Genomic DNA, 14,412 nt, shown 5'->3' on the forward strand with positions numbered 1-14,412 from the left:
GGGGTTACTCCTGGCTATGCGCTCAGAAGTTGCTCCTGGCTTCTTGGGGGACCATATGGGACGCCGGGGGATCGAACCGCGGTCTGTCCTAGGCTAGCGCAGGCAAGGCAGGCACCTTACCTCCAGCGCCACCACCCGGCCCCTTATTACATTATTTTTAATAGCTGCAAATATATCTATATAGTTTGTTTGTTTGTTTTTTGGGCCACACCCGGTGACATTCAGGGGTTAGAAATCACTCCTGGGCCCGGAGTGTGGCCCAAAAACAAACAAAAAACAAACAAAAAAAACCAAAAATAAACAACAAAAAAAGAAATCACTCCTGGCTCGGGGAACCATATGGGACATCAGGGATTGAACCCAGGTCCATCCTGGGTCAGCTGCGTGCAAGGCAAACACCCTATCGCTGTGCTATTGCTCCAGCCCCAATAGCTGCAAAATATTGTATGTTTGGATATATTTAGTCAAATCTCTTACTCCAAGTATTGATGCTCCTGTATGACTTAAAAAGCAAAACAGTTGGAGCTGGAGAGATAGCATTTGCCTTGCCTGCAGAAGAATGGTGGTTCAAATCCCAGCATCCCATACGGTCCGCTGAGCCTGCCAGGAATGATTTCTGAGTGTAGAGCCAGGAGTAACCCCTGAGCGCTGCTGGGTGAGACCCAAAAACCAACCAGCCAACCAACCAAACAAAAAACAACAAAAACAAAACAGTGGGGCTGAAGAGATAGCACAAACAGTAGGACCTTTTCCTTGCAAGCAGCCGACCCAGGACCAACGGTGGTTTGAATCACAGCATCCCATATCCCTGTGCCTGCCAGGAGCAATTTCTGAGCAGACAGCCAGGAGTAACCCCTGACCACTGCAGGGTATAGCCCAACAACTCCAACAACAAAATTCAACAAACACACACGTATACACACAAACAAAACAGTGACATCAACCTTGGACTTACAGCAGCCAATTTCAAACTGCTGATTTAGCACAAGAGTCACTAATCAATGTGCTCACACTAAGCTAGGTATATGAAAATTTCATTTCCAATGTCAAAATTATCTTTTAGGTCTCACACACTAGTTTATTTATTTTTATTTTAGGGCCACACCAGGCAGCATTTAAGGGTTACTCCTGGCTCAGCACTCAGAAATCGCTCCTGGCAGGCTCAGGTGACCAGATAGGATATTGAGGATTGAACTGGGTCAGTCATGGGTTGAATGTGTGCAAGGCAAAGGCCCTACTACTGTGCTATCACTCTGGGACCAATGCACACTAGTTTAAAGGAAAACATCAGGCATCCATCCTAATCAAAGCAAAACTGTTAGTACCATCTGCCCATTTTTTCTTCCAAGTAATCTCCTTGGAAGGAAAACAGCTTATATATATCAAGGAGTACTATTTCCAAATTTCCTTTTTCCTAATTTCTAAGTTCATATTCCTTGTAAACATGAGTTTACAGCTATATTATTATTTCCCTTAGTATGTTGGTGAATCTTCAGTCTTTCCACCTGTCAAATAGAGACCTCCCCAAACTTGGTTCTTTCTTTTTCACAATTTCTCCTTTTACAAAGCAGGTCTTATACTCTTGCTGGTTCTATTTCTTGAAAGTTGCTTTAGTTCATCTCCAAATCTCCATTCCCCCTGGTTTAATTTAGGTAAGATTCTTTTACTCAGTGTAGAAATCTACCATGGTATCTTTCTTTTTCCTTCCTTCCTTCCTTCCTTCCTTCCTTCCTTCCTTCCTTCCTTCCTTCCTTCCTTCCTTCCTTCCTTCCTTCCTTCCTTCCTTCCTTCCTTCCTTCCTTCCTTCCTTCCTCCTCCCCCCTCCCTCCCTCCCTCCCTCCCTCCCTCCCTTCTTCCTTCCTTCCTTCCTTCCTTCCTTCCTTCCTTCCTTCCTTCCTTCCTTCCTTCCTTCCTTCCTTCCTTCCTTCCTTCCTTCCCTCCCTCCCTCCCTCCCTCCCTCCCTCCCTCCCCCCCCAGGCAGGCTCAGGGGACCATACGGGATGCTGGGGATAGAACCTGGGTTCATCCTAGCTCAGCCATGTGCTGGGAAAACACTCTACTACTGTGCTATCAATTCAGGTACCATGGAATTTTCATTGTATCTATTTTTTGTGGGGAGGATACTTGTCCTATAATGTTTAGGGGACATAACCCAGCTCTGCTGGTGAAGACTGAAGTCAGTGCCTTGCATATGCAAAGTATGTGTTCCATCACTTTTGCTACATTCCTTGTTCACAACTTTATTTTATTTTTCTGGGATTCTTTTGGGGGGAGTCACTGGTGGCACTCAGGGGCTACTCCTGGCTCTGTGCTCAGAAGTCGCTCCTGGCAGGCTTGGGGGACCATATGGGATGCTGGGATTTGAACCGGGGCCCATCCTGTGTTGGCTGTATGCAGGCAAACGCTTTACCGCTGTGCTATAGCTGGCTCCCATTCTTGTTCATTACTTTAATTCACAGAATTAAAGGCTTGGCTCAGCTCACTGTGATTGCCATATAGTTTTCATGGCTTCCCATAACCCTTTGAATTATGCAGGCAAAAACCAAGAATGGAGATTTGTGTATCTCTTCAATTGAGTCACTCCTTTCTGGAATGGTCACCTCTCATTGTGAGTTAAAACTGCTGCATTTTCTTTTCTTTTTTTGGTTTTTGGGTCACACCTGGCAGCGCTCAGGATCACTCCTGGCTCTATGCTCAGAAATCACCCCTAGTAGGCTCGGGGGACCATATGGGATGCCGGGATTCGAACCACAGTTCTTCTGCAGGCAAGGCAAACGCCTTACCGATGTGCTATCTCTACGGCCCCCAAAACTGCTGCATTTTTCAAAATACAGTTTTTTTTTTTTCTGGAACTCTAGAGAAAGACCGGTAATGGAGTAGATTTTCTGAATGAGGGTACTCACTCAGAAATAGTAAAGATGTTAATCGTTCCCAATCCATTAGTTAAAAAGTAAAAAATCTGGGCCAGAGAGATAGCATGGAGGTAAGGCGTTTTCCTTGCATGCAGGAGGACAATGGGTTCGAATCCAGGCATACCATATGGTGCCCCAAGTCTGCCAGGAACGATTTCTGAGAATGGAGCCAGGAGTGACCCCCGAGCGCTGCCGGGTGTGACCCAAAAACCAAAAACCAAAAAGAAAAAGAAAAAAATTCCAGGCCTGAGCAATAGCACAGCAAGAGGCTGATTGGGTTTGATCCCAGGCATCCCATCTGGTCCCCCAAGCCTTCCAGGAGTCAATTCTGAGTGCAGAATCAGGAGTAACCCCTTGAGTAGTGCTTGCTGTGCCCCCCCCCCCAAAAAAAAAAAGACAAACAAGAATGTAACATTTTCCAGGGGCCAGGAGTGACCCTGCACGCTGCCAACTTGGGTTCGAACTGCAGCATCTCATAAAATTCCCTCAGCAATGCCGGGAATGATCCCTAGACACAGCTAGATATGGCCCTCCCCCCGCAAAAAAAAAAAAAAACAAACAAAACCAAAATTTTCCAGAGCAGTTGACAGACTCATTACACACTATTTTCACTGTCTTTTACTGGGGTCAACTGCTCATATTTCTATTTCTCCCATTACTCAGAAACTTTTTTTTTTTTTTTTTTTTGGTTTTTGGGCCACACCCGTTTGACGCTCAGGGGTTACTCCTGGCTATGAGCTCAGAAATCGCCCCTGGCTTGGGGAGACCATATGGGACGCCGGGGGATCGAACCGCGGTCCCTCCTACGCTAGCACTTGTAAGGCAGACACCTTACCTCTAGCGCCACCTTCCCGGCCCTTTTTTTTTTTTTAACTCAGAAACTTGTAGGAACAAATATTCATCTAGTTCACGTACTTCAGGTAGGAGTCCCCCTTCGGCACCTGATTTCAGGAGGCAATCAAGAAATTGCCTACAAAGAACAGGTAAAGGTTGGGATTCGACTGCTACCAAATAATCCAATCCTGTAGGCTGCTAGTATTGGAGGGAGCTAGAGGTCAACTTTCATCCCTTGCAGTAAAGTAAGAACCAATTTACAGACTGGGGCCCAGAAGTCAGACAGCAGCTATCTCCCTGTCTCTTTCTCATGACCCCCTCACCGCTCCCAAAGCCTTCATTCCCTTTTCCCTTTGGGTCAGCAGGTTAATTACCCAGTCAGTCCCAGGGCAGTCACGCACGCACAGGGCGAGAACTACCGGCTTACGTCCAGTTACGTCACTCCCGGCTCCTCCCATTGGCCCGGGCGGGTGGAGCACGACGTGCTGACGTCAGACGCACGGAGGGGGCGGAGTCTCGAGGGGAAGGCGGGGAGGGGGAAGGAGGCTTTCAACATGGCGGCCGTGTTACTGGCAGCGGCGGCTACGGTGACGGCCCGGCCCGGGGCGGACAGAGTCGGAGGCGGCGGCGTTCGCTCTCCTTAAGCGTGGTCGGGAGTTCCGTTGGGAACCGAGCCGGAGAGGCCGGCCGGCGCCAGCACCTTTTTGGCCTCTGGGGCGGCGGCATCTGCGTTCAGGTGAGGGGGCCTCCCTGGGGGGAGGGGGCCGGGGCGGAGCCACGGGGCGGGGGCGGGGCGGGGCCTGGAAGCTGGAAATTGACCTGCTGGGTCCTGGGAGGAGGAAGGGGCTGCAGACCTGACCCCGGCCTGGGGGAGAGTCGCAGAGAGGAGGGGACGGGCGTTGGAGGGGCGGGGGGTTGTGGGAATCGGACTTGGGGTTCAGGGGGGCTCCCTGGCCGCCTCCTTCCTGGGATCCCAGCTCGACAGGCGTCCTAGATAGACCCTGGAGCTCTCGAGAGCTCGGAGAATTAGAGGATGTTGGGCAGGAGGATTTCGGCTTCAGTGAAGGTGAGTTTGTGTTGGAGAAGGCAGGTTTTTAGTTCTCTGAGGCCAGGGGAAATTTTGGAGAACAGGGAAGCGACCCTAATTTATTTATTTATTTATTTATTTTTGGGTGGGGGGGAGTGATCTTTGACTTTGGTCAAAGGTACGCTTGATCTTGCCTCTTTTGTTTTTGATGATCCGGTGGAGACTTCTTCAGTCGTCCTGGGCTTCCACTCAGAAGCAGCCAGCTCCCCACATTTTTCTTTCTTTCTTTCTTTCTTTCTTTCTTTCTTTCTTTCTTTCTTTCTTTCTTTCTTTCTTTCTTTCTTTCTTTCTTTCTTTCTTTCTTTCTTTCTTTCTTTCTTTCTTTCTTCCTTTCTTTCCTTTCTTTCCTTTCTTTCTTTCTTTCTTTTTTACAAGAACATCGAGTCCTGGATAAGTTTCCTATCTTGCATCTCGGTCTGCTCTCTGACCTTTGTGCTGTCGCATCATTTACACATTTCCAGAGTAGCCTCTTTCTTAAACGTGTGGCCTGGTATAAAAATACATCTGATTTCTTTTTTTTAAGACTGAAATAAAATTTTGAGAGGTTTTAGTTAGGTATCAGCTTCTACAGCCATGGGCTGTTACAAAAACGTTTGATAATTAGTTAACTAAGTATATTCTGCTCTCTCTAGCCTTACCATGGGGCAGTTTCACTTTCCTCAGTTCTAGACTATTGGTGTTTGAGACTTTGGATAGATGTGATGGACCTTGCTAGTGGAAATTTTGTCAGATTTAATGGTGGGAAAACGGGTCATTTAGAATTTTTCTTTCTCTCCTTTTATTTATTTTTTATTTTATATTTGCCACAATTGGCAACCCAGTGTTACGCCTGGATTTGCACACAGGAATCATCCTGGTGGTGCTCGGGGTTCCATGGATGCTGGGGAACAAACCTAGGTAGGCAGCGTGCTAGGCAAGGGCTTTACGCTCTGTACCAACCCATGACATTTAGTTTTTTTTTTTTTTTCCGTGTGTGTGTGTGTGTGTGTGTGTGTGTGTGTGTGTGTGTGTGTGTGTGTTTTGGGTCACACCCGGCAGTGCTCAGGGGTTACTCCTGGCTCCATGCTCAGAAATAGCTCCTGGCAGGCATGGGGGACCATATGGGACACCGGGATTCGAACCAACCACCTTTGGTCCTGGATCGGCTGCTTGCAAGGCAAACGCCCTGTGCTATCTCTCCGGACCCCCATGACATTTAGTTTTTATTGCCAACATTGCTAACCAGCTAGAGCTTTCTTTCTGGTTTATGTACCAAACTTGTTGAAACTTGTGAAAGTTTCTGCATTATAGTAAAGAATGTGAAATCATCAGCGTTTAAACTAATTTCATTGCATTGATTTTTATTTACTTGGTTTTTTTTGGGGGGGATGGGTCTTGGGTTTGGGGTTTGGGTCACACTGAGCAGTGCTCAGAAGTTACTCCTGGTTCTATGCTCAGAAATTGCTCCTGGCAGGCACAGAGGACCAGATGGTATGGCGAGATTCGAAACACCAACAGTCCTGGATTGGCTGCATGCAAGGCAAATGCCCTACTGCTGTGCTATCTCTCCGGCCCTATTTATTCGGTTTTTGGGTCGCACCCGGTGATTACACCCTGTGATGTTCAGGGGTTATGCCTGGCTCTGTACTCAGGAATTACTCCTGGGGGTGCTTGAGTGTCTATAGGTGATGTTGAAGATTGAACTTGGGTTGGCAGTACAAGTGTCCTACCCACTGTACCTGTGCTCCACCCCTCCATTAATTTTTTTAATTGGAATTGTATAAATTAGAATTTTATTTTTTACTTGCCCTATTCATTATGTTTATTATACATCACTGTGTGTTGCTTTTTTTTTGTTTGTTTGTTTTGTTTTTTTTGGGTCACACCAAGCAGCGCTCAGGGGTTACTCCAATTGCCCCCGGTGGGCTTGGGGGACCATATGGGATGCTGGGATTCAAACCACCGTCCTTCTGCATGCAAGGCAAATGCCCAACTTCCGTGCTGTCTCTCTGGTCCCATGTTGCTTTTAAACATACAGAAAAAGATAACTCAAAGAGCTGAAGCATATCTTTTGCATGCATGAAGCCTGGAGTTTTATCCTTTACCTCAATGACATGGCTCCCTGAAGCATAATGGGAATACTCCCCCATCTGATCACTGCTTGGGAGTCTCTCCTCCATAAAGAAGGAAATGGAAAATTTAAGTTTTTCTAGTGACCATCTTTATCACTACTCATCTACTTGTTGTGGCCTTATTGAAAGACCTAGTGTTAGTTTAGAAATGAAGACAAATGAAAGTGAAAGTAAGAAATTACTTCAATTTCATGTAGTATTGGATTCATATATTTTCTTTTTTGTTTTTTTGGGCCACACCCGTTTGATGCTCAGGGATTACTCCTGGATAAGCACTCAGAAATTGCCCCTGGCTTGGGGGACCATATGGGACACCGGGGGATCGAACCGTGGTCCTTCCGTGGCTAACGCTTGCAAGTCAGACACCTTACCTCTAGCGTCCCTGGATTTATATTTTGTGTGTCTCTTGACAGATTTTATAATTTTGATTTATGGGTCACACTTGGTGGTGCTCAGGAGATCATATAAGATACATGTTTTGTGTATTTTGTGAATCATATAGGATTCATATTTTGTGTATCTCTAAAGGATTTTATTATTTGTGTTTATGGGTCACCTAGTGGTACTTAGGAGATCATATAAGATACAGGGGATTGAACCGGGGTTGCTGCTGTGCAAAGCAAACACCTTAATCACTGTGCTATTGCTCTGGCTCCTGAAAGATTTTATTTTTCTTTGGGTTTTGAAGAAGATTGTAATAGTATCCTGACTTGATTAATATTAATTATTTAGACAATTCTCATTAATGGTTGTTTGTTTAATTTCTTGCACTGGCAAATGTCACATTATTAATTTTTTGTTTTGTTTTTGTTCTTGTTGTGTCACACTTGACTGTGTTCAGGGCTGTCTCCTGGCTCTGCACTCAGGGATTATTCTTGGCAGGCTCGGGATAGTATGGAATGCTGGGGATCAAACCTAATCCGGGTTGGCAGAGTTTAAGGCAAGCTTCCTACTTGTTGTACTATCACTCTGGCCCCTACACATTATCACTTTTACCTCAGACCTTTTTCTGTTTGTTTATTTTTGTTTTTGGGTCGCACCCAGCAGCACTCAGGGGTTCCTCTTGGCGCTCTGCTTAGAAATCTATTCTGGCAGGGATGGGGGACCATATGGGATGCCGGGATTCGAACCACCGTCCTTCTGCATGCAAGGCAAATGCCTTACCTCCCTGCTATCTCTCCGGCCCCACCTCAGACATTTTTTGGGTATGTTTTGTTTTGGGCTACACTCAGCAATACTCAGGGATTATTCTTGGTTCTGCATTCAGGAATTATTCCTGGTGGTGCTTATGGCAGGGACCATATGGTTCAGGGGACCATATGGGATTCCGGCGATTCCAGGTAATTTATTTATTTATTTTAATTCTAATACTGCAGTTTACCAAAATCATAACACAATCATTTTAGCATAAAATATACAAACATTAAATAAACAAATCCTACCACCAGTGTGACCTTCCAGTATCCTCAATCTTCCACCTACCACAATAGCCTGATTTCATGCAGGCGCAAAGAAATTTACCTCGTATAACTGTTGAAACACAAAAGCAGGGGCCAGAGCAGTGGCGCGGAGCCTGCTGGCACTAGCCTAGGACAGACCTTGGTTTGATTACCTAGCGTCCCATATAGTTTTCCAAGCCAGGAGTGATTTCTGATCGCATAGCCAGGAGTAACCCGTGAGCATCACCGGGTGTGGGCCCCTTCCAAACAAAAACAAAAACCCACAAAGGCAAATGGAATTGTCAAAACTTAGATCAAAAAAAAAAAAAAAGTAAACAAACTTAGATCTACCAGGTCAATTTGAAATGATATATCTCTCCATGATGTTATAAAGTCAGTGTCTGGTGCTAGGCTGTGGTTGGTGCTGTATTATTGCTTAGGCTCTCTGAGCTTGGTAGATTACTTTGTAACTTTCCCATCAGATTTCCTGTGGTACTACTGGGCTGACCAGTGGTATCTTAAAGTATTTCCAGGTAATTTCCTTGTCTTCCCTCAGACCGTAATTTTGTTTTTTTATTATTTTATTTTATTTATTTTTTTGGTTTTTGGGTCACATCCGGCAACGCTCAGGGGTTACTCCTGGCTCTCTGCTCAGAAATCACTCCTGGCAGGCTTGGGGGACTATATGGGATGCGGAATTTGAACCACCGTCCTTCTGCATGCAAGGCAAATGCCTTACCTTCATGCTATCTCTCTGGCCCCGTGATTTTGTTTTTTAGATAGTCTTTCTCAAGATAAACAGAAGGTTGTCAGTAATAAAATATTCTGGGGACTGGAGTGATAGTACAGTGGACCAGAGTGATATTCAGTGGGTAGGGCTCTTGCATTATATGTGTAGACCCAGGTTTGATTTTTATTTCATTTTAAAAATTAGATGTATTTTTATACCCAGCCACACTTTTAATAGGCTACTCAGGAAATTTGTAAATGATACAACAGAAAGGTCAGAAGAGAGTGCTCATAGAGATGAAAGATACACATACTGTACACACACACACACACACACACACACACACACACACACACACACACATTTGGGGCTAGAGGTCAATAGTACAGTGGATAGAGAATTTGCCTTGCATGCTCAGACCCAGGTTCGATCCCTGGTATACCATATGGTCTCTCAAGTTCATCAGTAGTGATTCCTAAGTACAGAGTCAGAAGTAATTTCTGTGCACTGCCAGATGTAGCCCAAATCTCCCCCCTCCCCCAATAGAAAAGAAATTTGAGGTGTGGGACAGGGTTGGAATGTGAATCAACAAAGTTCTGGAGCATATACCTGGCGTATGCCATGCCTTCATGGTTTTCTGAGTACCATCTTTTGCCAGCACTCTCATACTAAGTATTTAGTTCTGGCATATTATGTATGCAAATAAACTTTTTAGCTTACTCAATCTTTGTAATTTGATTAGGCAGATGGGTTATGGTATACATACTTGTTAGCTGTTGGAGAGAAATAGGATTGAGTATTGAAGGAATGGATATATTGAAGAAATAGATTGAACATATTGATATCATGAAGAGTGGAGTTTGGGGGCTTATAGATAGTACAGGAGGGGTGGGGGAAAAAAAGTAAAACAGTCTGAATTTTAGCCCATTTTTGTCTAATTTCAGTACTCATACTACTTCTCTCTTTTTGTACTTTATTTTTGTTTTATTGAGCCACACCCAGTGATGCTCAGGGATTACTCCTGGTTATGTGCTCAGAAATCGCTCCTGGCTTGGGGGACCATATGGGATGTGGGGGGGGGATCAAACTGCGGTCTGTCCTAGGTTAGTGCGTACAAAGCAGACACCCTACTGCTTGTGCCACCGCTTCCGGCCCTTGACTTAATTTTATTTTTGTTTTTGGGGATGAGTTGGAATGTTGGGGATTGAATCTGTGTCAGCCATATACAAGGCAAATTCCCTGTTTGCTGTGCTATTGCTCCCTTTCTGTACTACTTAAAGAGGGTGGTCACATGGCTACAATTATTATCAAGTGAATTTTTAGCAAGTATAAGTTCTGTGTTCATTTTTTTTTTTTGGTATTTGGGTCACATCCGGCAGCACTCAGGGGTTACTCCTGGCTCTATTCTCAGAAATCGCTTCTGGCTGACTGGGGGGCCTTATAGGATGCCGGGATTCGAACCATTGACCTTCTGCATGCAAGGCAAATGCTTTACCTCCATGCTATCTCCAGCTTCCTGTGTTCATTTTTTCAATTTGATTTTGTGCTATATGTTTGGGGAGCTATTCCTGGCAATAAATTGTTTGTTTGTTTGTTTGTTTTGGGCCACACCTGGTGACGCTCAGGGCTTACTCCTGGCTATACGCTCAGAAATAGCTCTTGGCTTGGGAGACCATATGGGATGCTGGGGGATCAAACCAAGGTCTGTCCTAGGCTAGTGCTGGCAAGGCAGACACCTTACTGCTCCGTGCCACTGCTCAGGACCCTGTTTGTTTTTTGTTTGTCTTTGTTTTTTGTTTTTGGACCATAACTGTCGGTGCTCAGAGTTTATTCCTGGCTCTGCGCTCAGAAATCACTCCTGGCAGGCTTGGGACCATATGGGATGCCGGGGATTGAACCCGGGTTCGTCTCGGGTCAGCTGCATGCAAGGCAAACACCCTACCACAGTTCTCTCTCTCTGGCCTCCAAAGTACTGCTTTTAAAGTGATGCCATTAAACCTAAAAAGTTTCCTTATATTGTTGAGTCAGATTGAATTTAGTTTGTGTTCTCAAAATTCTGGTTTGATCATGATTAGTTGCTTAATGCTTACGGAACACTTCCTTTGTTTGAGTCACTGAATTAGCTCATGGTAATTTTGAATCTTATTGAGTCAGTAACCAGAAATGTGTTTTGTCTGCTTTGCTTTCTTTTGATATTGTCATATTTATAATTTTTTCTCTTCTAGGTTGGTTTGAAGTGTTATCTGTGGTGTTTTGTTTTGATTAGCTATTTCTAAGATTTGAGCATGTTTTCCACCATTATTGGTTGTTCTTGATCTGTAAAGTGTATTCTATTCGGATTCTGTGTTTTTACTGCTTTATTATTTTGGCTTTGGGGCCACACCCAAGGTACTTAAGGGATACTATTGCTTAGGGGTTGCTCTTGCTGTTGGTTGGTTTGAAGGGGGACCATGTGGTGCTCTGTACTGAGGATTCCAAGAGCCTCCTTGAAATGCAGAGCATGTACTCTAGTTCTTTGAGCTATCTTCTGGGCAAGTACTTAATTTATGGATGCAAATATTCTGTCCCAAAGTATGACTTTTATTTTTTTAATTTTTTTGGTTTTTGGGTTACATCGGTGGCACTTAGGGGTTACTCCTGGCTCTGCGCTCAGAAATCACTCTTAGTGGCTGGAAGCAGTGGCACAGTGGTAGGGCATTTGCCTTGCATGTGGCTGATCTAGGACTGACTTCAGTTTGATCCCTGGCGAGGGAATAAGAAATGTAAGTCAATAAAAACAAGGTTGTAAAAAAATACATAAATGTATTGCCCTATCCCGATTTCAGTTATTATGACAGCCCCTTGGTTCCAGTGCACTTGTACTTGGTTGTAGACTTGTTAGGAAATTTCACTTTGCTGGTGCTTGTGCTCTTTTAATTGTGGTGCTTATATACATTTTTGTTTTGTTGTTTTTGGGTTTCATTGGGCCCTCCCTGCTGTGCTATTGCTTTGGCCCCCAAAATTCTCATTCTTAAAAAGTCTTTCTGGCCATTTAATTATTTTTCTGGGAATCATAGTGTGTGTGTGTGTGTGTGTGTGTGTGTGTGTGTGTTTCTTCTAGTCACTCAAACTTTTTAAACAGGTCAGTTCACTGTCCCTCAGACCATTGGAGAGTCTGACTATAGTAAAAACAAAATTTATGAACGAATTCTTTTTTTTTTTTTTTTTTTTGTGGTTTTTGGGTCACACCCGGCAGTGCTCAGGGGTTATTCCTGGCTCCATGCTCAGAAATTGCTCCTGGCAGGCACGGGGGACCATATGGGACGCCGGGATTCGAACCGATGACCTCCTGCATGAAAGACAAACACCTTACCTCCATGCTATCTCTCCGGCCCCATGAACGAATTCTTATGCACACTGCACATACCTTATTTTGCAATAAGAAACAAAACAGATACAAATACAATATGTGGCCCGTGGGTCATAGTTTGAGGACCACTGTTCTAGTGAATTGTTAATTTTAGTTACCTTTTTAAAAATTTTCAGAATTTCTTTTTTTTTTCTTTTTTTTTTTTTTTTTTTTGGTTTTTGGGTCACACCCAGCAGTGCTCAGGGGTTGCTCCTGGCAGGCTCAGGCGACCATATGGGACGCCGGGATTTGAACCACGGACCTTCTGCATGGAAGGCATACACCTTACCTCCATGCTATCTCTTCGGCCCCTTTTCAGGATTTCTTTTTTTTTGGTTTTTGGACCATACCCGGCAGTGCTCAGGGGTTACTCCTGGCTTTCTGCTCAGAAATAGCTCCTGGCAGGCATGGGGGACCATATGGGACACCAGGATTCGTACCAACCACCTTTGGTCCTGGATCGGCTGCTTGCAAGGCAAACGCCGCTGTGCTATCTCTCCCGGCCCTTCAGAATTTCTTTTCAGAATTTCTCCTTGTTTCCTTTTTATAATTTTCATCTTTATTGATATTTTCATTTTGTTCTGTTTTTCTAACATGAGTTTTATGTTTTTCCATAATCTTTTTAAATTATATCTATCAGATTGCTGGGCTGTGTGTGTGTGTGCGCGCATGCCTGTATATCTGGTGGTGCTCAAAGCCATTCTTCCCCCAGCCATTTTTTTTTTTATGTCTTTATTTAAGCACCATGATTACAAGCATGTTTGTAGTTGAGTTTCAGTCATAAACAGAACACCCTCCCTCACCAGTGCAACGTTCGCACCACCAATGCCCCGCCCCCCCTGTATTCGTGACAGACTTTCTACTCTCATTTTTTAACATTTTTGTTTTTGTTTTGGGGTCACACCCGGCAGCATTCAGGGGTCTTTTCTGACTGTAAGCTCAGAGATCACTCCTGGAAGGCTGGGGTGGGGGTGGGGGAACCATATGGGATGCTGGGATTCGAACCACCATCCTTCTGCATGCTAGGCAAACGCTCTACCTCCATATTATCTCTCCAGCCCCCTAGCATGTTCTTTACCATTTGAACTCTTCCCCTTGCTCTTATTAATCCTCCATATAAGCATAGTTAAGGACTGTAGAATTAAATAATGATGGAGCTGGACGGTGGTGGGACTAATGGAGGGATCTTTCTTTGCCATCCCAGGCCATGTGGCTCCGCAACCCCCATTCAGCTGGCGGGTTCCAGGTTTAGGTGATTGGAGGAATCAGACTCATCCAGAGACAGGCATTAGGAAGTATCAGTTTTATTCATACCTATCCACCACACGTGTGGTCAATCTCAACCATTTATGCATGCTATCCTTAGTTGTCCTTTTTTTTTTTTTTTTTTTCGGTTTTTGGGCCACACCCGCGGTGCTCAGGGGTTACTCCTGGCTGTCTGCTCAGAAATAGCTCCCGGCAGGCACAGGGGACCAATGGGACACCGGGATCCGAACCAACCACCTTTGGTCCTGGATCGGCTGCTTGCAAGGCAAACGCCGCTGTGCTATCTCTCCGGGCCCAGTTGCCCTGTGTCTTAACTTGTCCGGCCATGTCTTTTCCTCATACCTCTCCATGTTGGCAAAAAGGGCCTCATCCCCTTGGTCAAAGGCCTTAAGTCACCTTTTCTCAGACTCCTCCCAGGAAATGGGAGGGTTCTAGCAGGTGATATCCGCCCATGACGCGACGCCTCCCATAAATAGGCGGGTTTTGCAGGTGGTTACCTGCAAACGCGGGGTGGAGTAACAAAGGACCAGAGAAATTTTTTTGTTTGTTTTGATTTTTGTTTTTTTGGGGGGTCACACCCGGGAGCGCTCAGGGGTTCCTCCTGGCTTTACGCTCAGAAATCATCCCTGGCAGGCTCGGGGGCCA

At 45.0% G+C, this 14,412-nt stretch overlaps 1 protein-coding gene across 2 annotated transcripts in view; it reads left to right on the forward strand.

Moving 5' to 3' along the window:
- Positions 1-4,289: 4,289 nt before the first annotated feature.
- Positions 4,290-14,412, forward strand: part of UBAP1 (ubiquitin associated protein 1) — a 61,556-nt gene continuing 51,433 nt past the window's right edge. For both annotated transcript variants that reach the window (XM_049773449.1, XM_049773457.1), the window contains exon 1: positions 4,290-4,482. The gene's annotated coding sequence lies outside the window, so the exon portion shown is untranslated. The remainder of the gene's footprint in view (positions 4,483-14,412) is intronic.

The sequence above is a fragment of the Suncus etruscus genome, chromosome 1 (genome assembly GCF_024139225.1).
Source record: "Suncus etruscus isolate mSunEtr1 chromosome 1, mSunEtr1.pri.cur, whole genome shotgun sequence".
Lineage (NCBI taxonomy): Eukaryota > Metazoa > Chordata > Mammalia > Eulipotyphla > Soricidae > Suncus > Suncus etruscus.